The sequence below is a fragment of the Rhinopithecus roxellana genome, chromosome 1 (assembly GCF_007565055.1).
Source record: "Rhinopithecus roxellana isolate Shanxi Qingling chromosome 1, ASM756505v1, whole genome shotgun sequence".
Lineage (NCBI taxonomy): Eukaryota > Metazoa > Chordata > Mammalia > Primates > Cercopithecidae > Rhinopithecus > Rhinopithecus roxellana.
This window is the reverse complement of record NC_044549.1, coordinates 77,121,346-77,137,759: the sequence shown is the minus strand read 5'-3', so window position 1 is coordinate 77,137,759 and position 16,414 is coordinate 77,121,346. Positions and strand designations below refer to the sequence as shown.

The 16,414-nt window shown below is 40.9% G+C and overlaps 1 long non-coding RNA gene across 1 annotated transcript; it reads right to left on the bottom strand.

The window, feature by feature from the left end:
• Positions 1-7,886: 7,886 nt before the first annotated feature.
• On the bottom strand, positions 7,887-15,780 carry LOC115899566. The gene is made up of 3 exons (XR_004059210.1): positions 15,696-15,780; positions 15,041-15,174; positions 7,887-7,936 (listed from the first exon to the last, which is right to left on the bottom strand). It is a non-coding gene; the product is annotated as an uncharacterized LOC115899566 (long non-coding RNA).
• Positions 15,781-16,414: the final 634 nt, after the last annotated feature.

Sequence of the window (16,414 nt, the reverse complement as noted above, 5' to 3'; positions counted from 1 at the left end):
CTTGTTAGTTTGATATAGTCCCATTTATTTATTTTTGCTTTGGTAGCCTGGGCTTTTGGTGCAATATCAAAAAAAGTATTGTCAGAGCCAATGAGCTTCTCCCCTATATTCTCTTCTAAGAGTTTTATGGTTTCAGGTCTTACAGTCAGGTCTTTAATCCATTTTGAGTTGGTTTGTGTATATGGTGTAATATTAAGGGTTTAATTCCATTCCTTTGCAATGGAAATCCAGTTTTTCCAGCAGCATTTATTGAAGAGGCTATCATTTCCCCATTGTGTCCGCTTAATGTCCTGGTCAAAAATTAGTTGACCATATATGTTTGGATTTATTTCTGTGCTCTCTATTCTGATCCACTGGTCTATATATCTGTTTTTATGATATTATCATGCTGTTTTGCTTTCTATAGCTTTGTGATATAATTATAAATCAGGAAATGTGATCCTTCCAACTTTGTTCATCTTCAGTACTTCTTTAGCTATTTGGGTTTTTTTCATGATTCTATAGGGATTTTAAGATTTTTTTCTATTTCTATGAAGAATGCCATTGGAATTTTGATAGGGATTGTGTTGAATCTGTATATTGTTTTGGGTACTATGGATATTTAAACAATATTAATTTTTCCAATCCGTATATACAGAATATCTTTCTATTTATTTGTGTTGTCCTCAACTTTTTAAATCAAGGTTTTATAGTTTTCAATGCTAAATCTTTCACCTTCTTGGCTAAGTCTATTCCCACTTTTTTATGCTATCATAAATGAGATTTTAAAAAATTTATTCTTAGCATTGCTGCTATTTGTGTATAAAATGCTACGAATTTTTGTATGCCAATTTTGTATCCTGTAACTTTACTGAATTTAGTTACTAGTTCTCACAGTTTTTTTTTTTTTTATTCTTTTTGTAAACTCTTTGGGTTTTCTGCATATAGGATTATGCCATCTGCAAATAGAGACCATTTTTCTTCTTCCTTTCTAATTTAAATGCTTTTATTTCTTTCTCTTATCTGGTTACTCTTGCTAATACTTCTAGTAATATGTTGAATAGAAGTGGCAAGAGTGAGCATCCCTGCCTTGTGCTGGATCTTTGTGGAAAAGATTTCAGTTTTTCCCTGATGATTATTATGTTAGCTATGAGCTTTTCATAAATGTCTTTTGTTATATTGAAGAACTTATATTGAGGGGAGAGTCTTATCCACAAAGAAGGCTAAATGTAGCTGATAAATGTGGAAGAAGTGCTAGGATGAAAATCATCATTTTATATCTACCATAATAAAGTTTTGTTCAGGCAAGAATCATCAAAGGCTGCTAAATCCAGGGGGATATTTTAATGAGGTACAAGATGTTTGAATGGTCTCAAAGAATCTTCCCATAAAGTGCTTATTAATTGCAAGAGAAATAGTAGTAAATATACAGGAAGAAATGGGATAGCACTTTGGGTAATCAACAGCAGCATCACCAATGGCCGTTGTGTGCCCCCAGTGTAATATTCATGTCTATCATTCCAGTTGTTCAATCCAATTGAAATCCAATTAAAATAGGATAAAAGCTAAGAATATCAAGAGAGAAGTCTCAGAAGAAAGAGAAAAATAAATGACCAAGGGATTCGTTAGAAAGATGCTCACCCTGATGAGTGATCAGGACAATGCAATCAAATCAATGCAGTACTAATTTTTCTCAAACTGATATTATTTCAATGATCAATGATACTTCATTTGGTAAGAACATGGAGAGAAGTAGGAACTTTCATACTGTTTGCATGATTGTCACTTGATAATATTTTTGGCGGACAATGTAGTGTTATTTTTCTACATCAAATATGCTTACCCTTAGACTGAACAGTCTCAGGTCTGGGATCCTAAAGATCCCAGATCCTTACCCTTAGACTGAACAATCTCAGATCCTAAAGTATGTCCCTGATTGTATGCACAAGGGCAGTTATTCCAGTTGATTGGAATAGAAAGCAATTAACAGCATTATCAGTTATCTATTGCTGCATATCAAACTACTGCAAATGTAGCAGCTTAAAACAATAACATTTAGTATCTGTTTCTGCAGATTGAGCATCTGGGTAGAGTTTAGCTGGGTCCTCTGCTTGATGGTCTCTCACAGCACATGAAGATGTTGGCTAGGGCTGGGGATTCATCTGAGACTCGAATGCGGGGGGATCCACTTCCAGACTCACATGGTTATTAGCAGGATTCAGTTACTTGTAGGCTTTTGGCCAGAGACTGCCCTTAGTTCCTTGCCACATGGGACCTTCTATAAACAAGCAAGAGAAGAGTCTGTTAGCAAGAGGCAAGTTACAATGTCTTGTACTCTAATCACAGTAGTGACATCTTATTACTCGCTCCGTTCTATTGATTAGAAAGAAGTCATGAGGCCAGCCCACTCTCAAGGGCAAGGGATTACACAGGGGTATGAATAGCAGGAGGTAGGGATTATGGGGAGGGGGTCATCTTAGAGCTTGCCCCATGACAACCCAATGTCCATTCAGAAGGACAAGGGTAAATAAATTATTATGGTAGCACCACACCATGGGAAACACTGGTCATTCGTGAAGAATAATGTCAATATAAGTGTGCACAGACTTGGCAAAATTTTCCAAACCTATTTTTCCCCATGTCCCACTCCCCAAACCTATTGTCAAGTGAATAAAACAAGCAAAGCTAGTTTGCAAACAATGCACATATTGTGACACCATTTGTGTGGAAACAAAATATTTTCCAAATGAAACATGTTTATGCATACATATAGATGCATTTATTACAAAGGAAAAAGCTTGGGAGGAGGTATATCTACTCTGTTGATCGTGGTTACCACTGGAAGCTGTGGGTTCAGGGTGGAGGTAGGCATAATGGTCAACATCCTCATTTTATTCCTCATACTTATTGATAGCTTGACTTTCGCTTTTTGATTTTTTTATGGTGGGAATATATTTACGTATTGTAGATTTTTTTTCTAAAATGAACTGAAACTGGGAAGCTGGGGCTTTCATCCAGTAGTGTTAATTTTTGGAAGTGTAACATGTTATCCCTAAGTGTATCCTGATTGTGCCTTTTTATTGTGCAGATTTTAACAGTTTGCTTGGTTTTCCATCCCAGCTTTATCTCAGATGTTTCCAACTACACTTGGAACAACGAGGCCAATAAAGGCTTTGTTGTCCTAGACCCACGAGCTGTTCTGGAAGTACAGGAGAAGTGCTGGGCTCTAGCGAGCTAGCAGCTGGATCCTATCGAGCACCCTTCTTTCCCAGACACAAAAGAAGAACCACAGCAGCCACCCAGAGTGGAGTCTGGTGCTGCGGGGCACTTCTGGGAGGTCACAGAAAGGGATGTGGGACAAAGAGTTCCTTTTCATGGTGTGTCTTCTTGTTAGTTCCATAACCGACTTTGTGATCAGAAGATGAGCCCAGGTTCCCATGGTAGAGGTGCAGTTCAGGAGCCACCGCTCACTGGTGACCCTGGGTGGGCTGCCTCATCCCTCTGTGCTCCAGTGTCCTCCTCTGTAAAATGGTGATGGCCGTCCTATCACTCTTCCGAGTTTGCTGTGAGAATTAAATGAGCTGATACAACTGAAGCACTTGGCTTAGTGCCCAGACCGTATTAAGCACTCCAGGAAGGTGAACATCTGCCATTATTGATGTTGTTGTCTATTGTTACTAACAAAAGTTAGCATTTTCTAAATCCTTACCAGGGTCCTCTTCCCAGCTCTGTGATCACTGCTTTACATGCATGATCTCATTGAATCCACCCTAACTTCTGGTGTTAATTTTCTCATTTTACAGACAGGAACTCTGAGGCTCAGAGAAAGTCAGTTAGCCTCCCAAGTTCATAAGCTGGGAAGTGATGGTGCCAAGATTTGAACTTGGGTCTGTCTGCAAAGCTTCTGCTCTTCACAATCATGCTTTATTGCTTTGTAGGCCTTAACACCCACATTATTTTGCTCTCATGATAATGAGAAAGCTTCATCAGGCACCAGAGGACTTGGGAACAGAATAGAGCACTTAGGAGAGGACTAGCTGGGATTTACTGCTGTAAAGATATGAAAGAAACATGAGGACAAATGGTTGAGTGAAGAGTCAGTGTGGGAAACTGTCCACAACTTTCTCAGAAACCAATCCATCAAGGAGATCAAAATTAAACAAAGATAAATTGGATTTGACTTCCACAATTAATTTGGTTGACATGTGTATGTTTGTATACAATCTTTGTACTCAACAGAGAACACTCATTCTTGTCACACACATGGAATTTACAAAAATTGACCAACACTTCCCTTTTCTATGGTAGTGTACTTACAGGCACTGCCACAGAACTACAAGACTTCAGGGAGAATCATTCAGAAAGAGCTTTCTAGAATGTCTGTTATGGTCCATATGAGCTTCTAGATATGGGATATGGTTTGGCAGTGTCCCCACCCAAATTTCGTCTTGAATTGTAGTTCCTATAATCTCCATGTGTTGTGAGAGGGACCCGGTGGGAGGTAATTGAATCATGGGTGTTGTTTCCTCATGCTGTTCACGTGATAGTGCATGAGTCTCATGAGATCTGGTGGTTTTTTAAGTACCTGGAATTTTTCCCCTGCTGCCACTCATTCGCTCTCCTACAGCCCTGTGAAGAGGTGCCTTCCATCATGACTGCAAGTTTCCTGAGGCCGCCCCAGCCATGCAGAACTTTGAGTCAATTAAACCTCTTTTCTTTATAAATTACTCAGTTTCGGGTATGTCTTTATTAGCAGTGTGAGAATGGACTAATACAATATATTGACACACACATCCTATTTCGTGGTAATGAATAGTGGAAATATCTTCCTCATCTTATCTATGAGGCGATTATGGGTTAGACACTAATCTACCAAAGGCATATCATTTGCAAATGGTGGCACTGAGAAGGAGACCTTAGGGGCTTCCTGGTTCCGAGGCATGGCAGCATCCTTCTTCCAATGTGCTGTGCCTGCTCAGGGGGTCAGAGGCTCAATGACCCCCTTAGTAGGCACAGCACATTAGGCATAGCACATTGGGCACGTTTAGGAGAAAACATTTCTTGAAGCATTTCTTACAAATACCATTCTTCTCCTCAAACTTGTTTTCTGAAATAAAGCCTCAGACCAAGAATGTAAGTCTGATAAGAATGCAAGGCAGACAAAGGAAAGTGTCAGTAAGAATGTGCAGAAATTGAGATCCTCTTACCTTGCTGATGGTAATATAAAATGGTGCAGCCATTTTGGAAACAGTTTGGCAATTCCTCAAAATATTAAACATAGAATTACCGTATGACCCAGCAATTCCACTCCTAAATGTCTACGTAAGAGAATTGAAAACATATGCATGAGTGTTCACAGCAGCGTTACTCATAATAGCCAAAAAGTGGAGACAACTCAAAAGTCAATTAACTGATAAATGAATAAGCAAAAGATGGTATATCCATACAGTGGATAAAAAAGAATGAAGTCTTTATCCATGCCACAAAACAGATGCCCGTGAAAACATTATGCTAAAAGAAAAGTCAGTCAACAAAGAAAAGTCAACATACTGTGTAATTTTATGTATATGAAATGTCTAGAAGAGACAAATCTATGGATACTGAAAGTAGATTCATGGTGGCCTAGAGTTTAGGGGTGGGTGGGATGGGAGTGACTGCTGATGTGTACTCTGTATGGGGTTTCTCTGTGGGGTAATGAAAATGCTCTAAAATTACATTATGGTGATGGTTAGACAACTCAAAACTACTGAATTGTTCACTTTTGTGAAACTTTTATTGCATGTGAATTATATCTTAATAAAGCTGTTTTAAAAAAGAGAATGCAAGCCTGACTTGCCAAGATGCCCTTCTTTTGAAAACTAAGTGAACAAACATCTGAAATTTGTATTTTCTGTATGAAAATATGCAGAACTGGGGGAGATGAATTCCAGGAGACAAATCAGTAAAGACTAGAGAAAGCAGCAGTTGAGCCTTAAAGATTGACAGCCCTTAAATGTGCCTTAAAGATTGAAATAGATTTGGGCATAATAAAAAGGATATTCTAGATGTAAGGAATGGTGTGAGCCAAGCTCTAGAGGGGAAAAGACATGAACAGAAAACATGGGAAAACATTGTTTTCTTCCAACATTGTTTAAATTGAATGAAGAAGACATACTGCATTTTAAACTCATGCTAACAAATACTCACAGGTATGAATACCTTTTACATAATTTTATATTAAGAGTCAAAAAGAAAAATACAAAAAACTTAACAGAAGCTCACTTTACAAGAAATGCTCATAGGTGACCTTTATTCTGTTAAACAAAATATAGCAATAATAGCTTCCAATAAGAAATTACTAAATTTGGAGCTACTAGTAATATTTTTATCATTTTATTTTATTATTTTTGAGACAGGGTCTTTCTCTGTTGCCCAGGCTGGAATGCAGTGGTGCAATCACAGCTCACTGCAGCCTCAACTTCCCAGGCCCAAATAATCCCCCCACCTTAGCCTCCCGAGTAGCTGGGACTACAGGTGTGCGCCATCATGCCCAGCCTACTTGAAAAATATTAACCATGAAAACCAATTTAATGCTAGCACATCCACTTTCAGTAATCATCTGATCAAAGAGAAAATATCTTTCTTTGGTTGGGTGGCTCATGCAGGGTTGTCACAAGCAAAGCTGTGCTCAGCTTGATAAAATGGCATGTGGCATTTCTTATAGCAACATTTGCCTTCTTAGAAAAGAAACTTCACATGGCAGGTAGCCAGAGTGATAACTGTCTTGAAGCCCTGAGAAGATTCATTCCAAGTCCAGGGCAAACCAGAAGTCCTTTTATTTATAGAAAGATGTATTAAACATCTTTATCGCTCTCCCTTCTACAGACATCTTAGCAAGCTTCATAGCTTATTTGTTGTCTACTTTTGGTTCTCTGCTCAGAACTTTTATGATTCTCCATGTTAATCAAGTAAAGGCAGCAGTGAAGAACAGAATATCTCAGTCAAATTAAATTCCTACCTCTCTCTAGGACTGGAATAAAGCTCATTAAGTGAAGATGAGTCCTGCTTTTTCAGAAAATGAATCAAGACAGAATACAGATACAGCCACTAGTTAAGAAGAAATCAGTAAGTAACAAATAATAAATGATGAAAAACCTCTAACATGCGGTCCATGAGGTCTTGTGCAAGCAGAAAGGCACGTGGATGCCACATAGCCCAGGCAAAGCTAGCTCCAAAGGAGTGAGACCTCTCAGTAGACCTAGGCTAAAAGCAATGCATATCCCCTCTCCCCATCAGTATTTATGAGTCAGAGGTTTTGGTTCCTCTTACCAGCAAGAAGAGGAATAATAGCAGCTGGTCTGAGGGCAGGTGGCAAAAGGTGTGCCAGGAAGATGGTTGTAAAATGTGAGAGTTCCCTGACACCCCTCGGAGGATGTGCGACACGGGTGTGGCTTGTCTGTTCCGCCAATGTGCCTACCCAAACCCCTTATGGGAGGGGGAGCTTGCAGATGGGCAGGTGTAGAGGAGCTGGGGCAAGTGCTTTGGGGCTCTGGTCCCATGGTAGCATCTAAGAGTGGGTGCCTGTGACTCCCAAAGCCTAAGTGGGCATGTGCCACAGTGAGCTCTTTTAGCCTTGCCATCCACAGACAGCTTAAGCATTAACCAGCTCAGTATCCTCTTGGTACTGAGGTACCAAGCGTATAGGAAGACTCAGGTTGCACATGAACTTAAAGGACGAATGCAGGAGTTTTACTGAGTGGTGGAGGTAGGGCTCAGTGGGATGGATGGGGAGCTGAAAGGCGAATGGAGTGGGGAGATGATCTTCCCCTGGAGTTTGGCCGTCCAGTAGCCAATCTCTCTGACTATTCCCAGCCAAACTCCTCTCAGCATTCAGACACTCATTCTCTTCTCTCTGTCACGCTGTTCTGCTGTTCTTCTACTCTTCTGTTCATTTTCGTCTGCTTCTGGAGTCTGGGGTCTGGGGTTTACATGGGTGCAGGGTAAGGGAGCATGGCAGGACAAATGCAACTTTGGGGCATGTAAACGTGAATGCTTGTTCCCATTTAGGGCCAAGAGTTTCCAGTCTTGAGGGTGGGGCCTTTGTCGGGGACCCACCCTCTTCTACCCAGTACTTCCTTGTCTCTTCTCTGTATCAGTTGGGTCAATAATTTGGGAAGAGGGAGTAAGATGTAATATCTTGGAGGGCTAGATGACTGACGAGGCAGCCTAAGCTCTGCTTAGGGCACTCATAAATGAGGGCTCAATCCTCTTGTTCCCTTTCCTCTCAACAAAGAAAGTGCATGAGAGAGAGGCAAAGGCTCAGGTTCCTAAAAGTTATAATCTGGCCTGACACTCTGCTGCTAGTGTTGCATCTATGACTAATGTCACAACTAGTACCAGCACTACTAATAGGGATAAATTCCTTTGGTGGGGCTCTTTACATATCATTTCTGAACATCCTCACAGGCACTAGATGACTTTAACTAAAATAAGGCCAATTCACAGCTAAGGAACATGATGTCTGTGGTCCCCTAACATGATGGGGCTGGAATTCAAACCCAGCCACCAAAACCCTGGTCCATCTAGGGCACCAGGACTCAAAGATGAAAACGCTTTACTGAGTTCATTTATGGGGGAGAAGTGAAGAGGACCCTCAGCTGAGTAAGTCTTGAAGTGGGGGCCATTGGCTGAGAAACCAGCGATCACGCAGTTTTGTTTTATTAATTCCATGCTGGAGTTCCATAGTTGGGTCAGTCAGTTTGTAAGTTACCTCTTGAACAGTAGCTGAACTACCCAGAGTGCATGATTGGAAAAGAGGAAATGGGGGAGGCTAGTCCTCCTGAACCTCTCACAGGAGAGAAATATGGTTTTCTCCAGCTCCTACAGACAGGTTCCTGGGGCTATCTGGGGCTGGAGCCTCTAGGCAAGCTGATTTGAAATGCATCCAAGCGGATATCATGCTTCAAAGAGTCAGGCCCCCCGGGGGCAGAGGCTGAACCTGAGTACTGGAAGGGGACCGGTGGCTGGAATTCAGGCACTGCCCTCCCATTCCCCAGGCCCGGGAGGGTTTGTTTAACCCCTCAGGGGTGCTGTGTGCCTTCCTTGTCGAGGTGGTTTGTGGCTTCGTGAAGCGATATTTATAGAGTGCTCTGTGATTCTTGGGTGAACATTCGTTTTATAAATGAATGATCAAATTTATTAGCAACGAGTAACTAACCCGTCTACATTTATTTTGTTGATAATACAAATTTACAAGGTTTTAATTGCCAGTTTTAAAACCCCCGAAACCCATAAATAAATACACGGGTAATAAAATATCTTCTCACTGTGCCCTTGACTTCTGTAGTTACATGAGGGCTTATGGGAATGTCTGAAGGAGCTTTCAGATGGAATCACAAAACTTATTTGAAAGGACTCAGGGCCGGAAACAGTCTAATTCAAACCTGGCTGGTGGTAATTTCATGTATGTTAACCAAAATGCTACTAGTGATCATGATTATTAATAATTTGCTTTATAGTGCTTATTCATGTTAATAATCTCCTTTTATTCTATTATCTCATTTACTGCCCTATGACTTTGCTACTTGGAGTGTGGTCTCCAGATCAGCCACGTCGGTATGGCCTGATAGCTTATGAAAATTCTGAGCTCTCAGGCCCCACCTCAGACCTACTGAGCCTGAACCTATGGCATTATAAGATCCCCAGGTGATTTGTGTGCACATTGTAGTTTGAGATTTGCTGCATTATGAGGTGTTTTATTCTCTCCCATTTCACAGCCAAAACAACTGAGCTCCAGAGAGATTAGATACATCACCCATAGTCCCATGCCAAGCTGAATTTGAATCTGGTCTCTCGTAGTCAGAGCTTTCAACAGTAAGTCAGACGCTGCAGGTGTCCACCACAAGTCCAGAAGCATGGACTTGTGAGGACAGTGATGACAGTCTTGGGTCCCCAAAGTAGTGACTTCACTGGGCTCAGGTCCGTTGGTTGTATACTCAGCTGTTTGTACCTACATCCTTCAGACCCAGTGTGCGGGAGGCTCAACCTCTACACGATGCACTTCAGAGAAGCCAAGGGACAGCTTGAGGTTGTGATCAAGTGTAGTCTCACATAACATTTTCTTTCAAGGGTAGAAACGATGGCCTACTTATTGCTTAAGAAGAAAGTAATCTGTTTGAAACAGTAATCTGCATCCCAGAAAGTCAGAGAATGTCTGAGGTCAAAGTGAAGTGGTAAATTGAGTACATTCATTAATAGCAATGAGAGTTTACTATGTGTCAGTCACTGTTCTGAATGCCAAGAATAGAGCAGGGGTACAAAACTAAGTCCCTGACCACAAACAGGAAGAAAGTTAACAAGTAAGATGATTTGAGCCATTCCTGTGTCTCTCCACCAGAATCTAAAGGAAGTCAAGTCAAATCTTTATCTTCAATATTGATCTGATGGATGCAAATGTCAACTGGAACAGGACCCATGCAAATCACCCAGACTCCCTGAGTTCCCTATTTCTCTCTGTAATGGCAGACTTAACTTCATCTGTTCTCACCTTGAATGCACCTACTTTATCCAAGACAGGAGGTCTTCATCTGTCTGACTGAGCACTTTTTATATCAGTCAGGGTGAGTTTCTAAGTGTGAAGAGAAAGAAAGGCTATTGGGATACATGTACCTGGAGCCCAGCTATTGGGCATCTCTCCTACGAGACACTCTTCTAGCATTGTACTCAGCAACTCCGAACTCAGTTTGCCTACCTGTCAAGTGGGTGGGTAAATAATATCCTCTTTATTGCTGCAATGGTGTATGTGACTTTGGTGACTAGAAAATATGCAGATGTTTTCAGAACTAAAGTGGTTTGTATTTGTACACAGACCTCTCCTTTTTCTGAACCCAATGGTAAAACTGTTTTAAAACCACCTTCTCTTTCTGTGCTTTGTCGAAATCATTCAGAGTGCCTTCTGAGACCAGGGCCTTCTAAATTTATGACTTGTCAACTAGAACTTTCCCCTAAGGACAAAGTTCCTCTGCAAAGGATACTCTCCATTGAGCACCATTTTCCAAGAGTTGTATGGGGGCTGGGAGAAGAGAGACTGACTCTTCCAACGGAACCATAAACAATGGGATTTGCATGAGCCAAACCTCATTCAGGGCTCTGAAAACTACCCCTGGTGGCTCTTTGAGGTGGGGGACTAGACAGACGAAGATCCTGTACAATTGCCCTTTGTTTCTAATTTATTATAAATTATTTTAGGATTATTGAATGAATAGGAATTTAAGGATATGGTTTCATCTTTCTGGGTGTTCCCTTATTAGATTCCTGCAGCTTAAACCAACCCACGCCACCCAATAAAAAAGACTTGGATGCCTGAGTCAACTAATTGGCTCTGTCCTTTCATGGATTCAAAGTATAATTATGTAGCAGTCATTGGTCTCAGTTGCTGGATTAAAAAATGGGCAAATCCCATGGGATCCCTGCCCTCAAGGTGTCTTAGACACTTTAGACAGTGGCAAATATAAAACTCAGACATTAAAAATGGGTAGTGTCTCATGGTCTAAACATGGATATTTGGTCTACTACTCTTGTGTATAAGGGGTTCATTATGAATATTTGTGGATTTCCTGGAAAGGGAGTTTTTGGGGCAGATGCCACAAAAGGTGTCTATGAATATCATTTAGAATTCCCCACCAGACAGAATAAAGGGATATTTGTTTTCTATTATCTTTTTCCCCTCTAGTACTGAATGACAAGACAAACATTGTCTCTTACCCAAATAGAGCTTATAATACTTTAGTTAAGAGAAGTTATATAGAAACAAAACATAATACAATATTGTGAAATGTGGTAACTACTTGGAAATGACCAAGGTACTGTTTTCATGGATGTTTCCTTTTCTACTAAAAGTAGCAACTTCTACATGTATAAAACTTTCGATTAAGTCCAAGTCTTCAGAGAAAGAGTACAATCAGAGAATAAGGGCATTGGGTTGATAGAGAAGAAAAGTGGTTGAGGGAGTGTGTTAATCCTTTCTCATGCTGCTAATAAAGATATACCTGAGACCAGGTAATTTATAAAGGAAGGTTTAACGGACTCACAGTTCCATATGGCTGGGGAGGCCTCACAAGCATGGCAGAAGGTGAAGGAAGAACAAAGGCCCATTTTACATGTCAGCAGGCAGGAGAGCATGTGCAGGAGAACTCTCCTTTATAAAACCATCAGATCTTGTGACACTGACTGTCACGAGAACAGCATGGGAAAACCTGCTCCATGATTCAGTTACCTCCCACCAGGTCCCTCCCATGACACATGGGGATTATGGGAGCCACAATTCAAGATGAGATTTGGGTGGGGACACAGTCAAACCCTATCACAGAGTGATCTAGGAAGCCCTCTCAGAGGATATGGTACTTTGGTTGTGACTTGAAGAATAAGAACTTAGCCAATGGGGTGGGAGTTGTCATAGGGAGCAGACTTACAAGCAGACAACAAAACATATGTGACCCCCTAAGTGGGTCAAAAGCTGGGTGCTTTCCAAGAACAGCAAGAAGGTCAATGCAGCTGCAACTGCACTGCAGTAATGGAGAGGAGAGTGAGCTGAGATGATGTTGGAAAGGACAGGAAGCACTAGATCAGGCAGGTTATGCAGGTAAGCAGTGAGCCATTGACATGATCAGCCTTAATAATGCCCTCTGGCAGATGTATGGGAAACAGACTGAGGGGGGTTGCCATGGAAGCCGGAGAGCACTTAAAAAGTTATTGAAATAGTTGCAACCAAAGATGGCCCAGGTTACAATGGTAGAGATGAAGAGAAGAAATTCAAATTTTATTTGAGGTATTAGAGTTCATAGATTTGTTGATTCATTAGATGTTGGAGGATTAGTTGAAGATGCTTTCAGATTTTTAGTTTGAAGTCTTGGGTGGATATGTGGATCAGTTAACAAAGATTAGCTAAGATGGTAGGAGGAACTGGTTTTGAGGGAGAGGCCAAGTGCGAGCAGAGAGACCCTCATCCTGAAGACATGACTGTGCAGAGATGCAGGAAAGTTGCCCCAGCCAAGATGTTACTGTTACTCTGTTTTGGCTCATCAGAAAAGACAAAAGTGTCTTGAGTGATTATTGCTGCTTGCCCTGAGCACAAAGTTAATGGTGAATTTGTTGGGTACTTGCCATCCATGCCCTATCAGATATAGGACAATGACTGGATATAGGACTTGGAACATTAGTAAATCTTGTTTAAAGCCTTTCTCTTGCCAGGCACTATTCTAGACACTGTCAGGGAATGTGTAATGACTAGCTGACAAGAGCCGATTGCAATGTTTTCCTTCAGGTTTTAATGCAAGCATCATCAAGGAAACTAAAAAACATTTTGTTTCTTTTAGAGTGGTAAGTGTGCACTATAAGTAGATGGTACAGATGTCCATGGCTGGAAAGACTCAGACCGACCCTGGAGTCTGGAGTTTTATACACGTAACAACTCTCAGTAGAATGGGATGGCCATAAAAATTTGCGACTACAGGATAAATATTCTATCCACAAATCTTTTTCATTATTTTACTACTTGACTAAAAGGAGATTTGAGTTTTGCACTTTGAAGCTTTCAGCTGTGGACGCTAAGGGTGATACTCTTGAAGGGAATAGTACTTCAATTCCAGAGCTCATTTCAAATAGCACTGAGTCCAAGGCCAAGTGCCTTGTGTCATTGGCCGGTCAAACCATACTGAGTATGCCCATTACAAACATATCTTTATTGCATTTTATCTCTTTAAAGCAGCAACATTTTTTGGCAGCTGGAGCTGCTTCTCTGGATCCAGTTAGTGGCTATAAAGGAGGCTCAGGTTTCTGGCAGTCAATCAGAACACAGGTGGAGCCGGCCCATGCACCCCGACAGCCTCTTGGCCTAGGCTAAATGGGGATTTAGTGGACCTCCTTGGGATTGGGGTGGGGGGACTCACATTTCCAGTGGAAAGAAAGTAAATCCAGAATCCAGGAAGGGACAGGCAGCTTACAATAATAGTCTCTTACCTCTGTACTGTGCTGTACATTTCACACTATATATATTATTATATCACACAATAATATATATTTCAGAGGATATATATATGTTATTATTCTTTTTCCTTACTACCTGACCCCTCAAAAAAGTCCTGTGAGGTATATGTTGTTATCCTTATTTTATAGATTTGGAAACCAAAGTTTACAAAGAGAAGGTGCTTTGACCAAAGCCACAGACTAATAAATGGGACTTAAGTGAAGCTGTGACCTCAAGTCTAACCTTCAAAGGCAAGCTTGAAGAGAAGTAAAAAGGAACTAAAATGTATTGTATTTTACTTTGTGCCAGGCACAGTACAGTGCTGAGGCAGAAAGAAGAATCAAATACTGTTTGCAACTTCATCTGTCGTATCTGTCACTACTCAAGAGAAGCCATGAGGTCTAAAACAAATAGTATAAACTAATGTCACAGGGATTGAATTGATACTAGAATTTACATGTGCCCTTGGTCATATTTAGTGAAAATGTGAGAATGATTTAGAGCAGAGGTCAGCACACTATGGCCCATGGGCCAAATCTGGCCTGCTGCCCGTTTTTGTAAATCACAGCCTATTGGAGCACAGCCATGCCCATTTATTTACACACTGCCCATGGCTGCTTTTGTGCCATGATGACAGGGTTGGCTCATTGAGACAGAGACTGTAAGGCTTGTGAAGACTAAAATACTTACTTATCTGGACCTTTACAGAAAAATGTGCATACACTTGTTTTAGAAATGTTTTTTCATCTTGACTTGAATCATGGACTCATCCTTCCTTTTTAAAATAGGAATCATAGTGAAGGGTAGATGATAGCAAACTAACTAAGAATATAAATTTAGTACTTAAAGCGCTTGGATGAGATCTCTGTAATACCACCTGTATGTGAAGCTGGGATTGTCTGGGACATGGCAGAAATGTTTGAGGACAACTGAAGGGAAAAGTTAACCATGAAGTATCTGTTAGTGTTGCCTGCCATGGACGGAAAAATAGAGCAAAGGGGTGTACAGTTCAGGGTTGGTTAACTGTATAGAAACAATCCCTATATCTTGGTGTCTTACCTTTCTTGCTTGTGTCACAATCCAATGTAGAGTGAGCATTATGCTCCATGCAGTCATTCAGGGACCCAGGCACCTTCATGGTGTGGCTCTACCATCTCCCAGGGCCTCAGAGACCTCCAGTGGATCCTTTGCATCTAGCAGATGAGAGGGGAGTGAGTGTGAGGAACAGATCAGGAGATTTTAGGGTCCATTCCTGGATGTAACACACATCCCTTCTGCCAGCATTCTGTGAGGAATAACTAGTCACGTGTCCTCACATGTGAGGGGGCTGGGGAAATGCAGTTTAGAAGTTTGCCAACAATGAAAGAAACATGAATACTGGTGAAAATAAGCTAGATTCTGCCTCAATGGTCTGTGGATCTAACCAGATAAAGTGTCTTAGGTTTACATGCTGCTTGGCTAGGGAGTCTCCCCAATCCCTCTTGCCCTCGTCTCTGTCTCCTTTGCTCTCTTGCTTCCTATGTCTCCTCACTCCCTCTTTTCCTCCCTCTCTTTCTTATCTATTTATAATCAATCTGTATAGCCTGGTCCTTGGTCATAACAACTACAAAAACTGTTAAAAACTAGTCCCTGTTCTGTGTTATCTATGTTTCCAATCTAGCCTAAATTGATAGAGGAAAAAAATCAGAAAAAAAAATAAATGCAAGAATCCTACCTCTAACACAGCAAAGTGATGGAAGGGGGAGCATGGGCACCATGCTGTGGAGCAGGATGGATGGGAAACATTTGGCTTATGTATGTATGAGTTTAAAGTGGTATTTAATTAAAAAGTTGTAAGCTCATGAAACAAAGGATTTTGTTTGGCTCTCCTTTGTACAATCCCAGTTTCTAAGAAACAATAACTTGTAATTTATGGGTTCCCTTTTCACAGAAGTATGGAAGTTATATGTAGCTCATGTTTGAATGAGAGAAAAAAAAAAAGTCCCTGATGGTAACTCATTATCTGTCTGGCTAACAAAGGAAAAAGTACAAATCCTGGAACATCTTTCTTTGCCATTTCATATTTATGACACATCCTATTGGTAAAACGTTATTCTCAAGGCAACCTCTGGAGTTTATTATTTTTTGTGTTCTCATTCTTCATCATTGCATCATCAAAAAAAAAAAAAAAAAAAAAAATCCTGGGCCAGATGGAAGCTTTCCTCCTTTGGGGTCATGGGTGGAAAAAATACTGTGTGAAACCATGGATGGCCTGCAACCACTTTTAAGAGGAAGATGGTCATGTCTCTTCATAATTCTCAGGCTTGGCATGGCCTTATTGAAGTTTACTCTGAGGAATGTTCTGGCTAGGGGTACAGATTGGTATAGAGGCATTCTGAGCTCCTCTGAGAGTGACGTCTTATTCTTTTCATGGGCACTTGACCCTCTGGAATT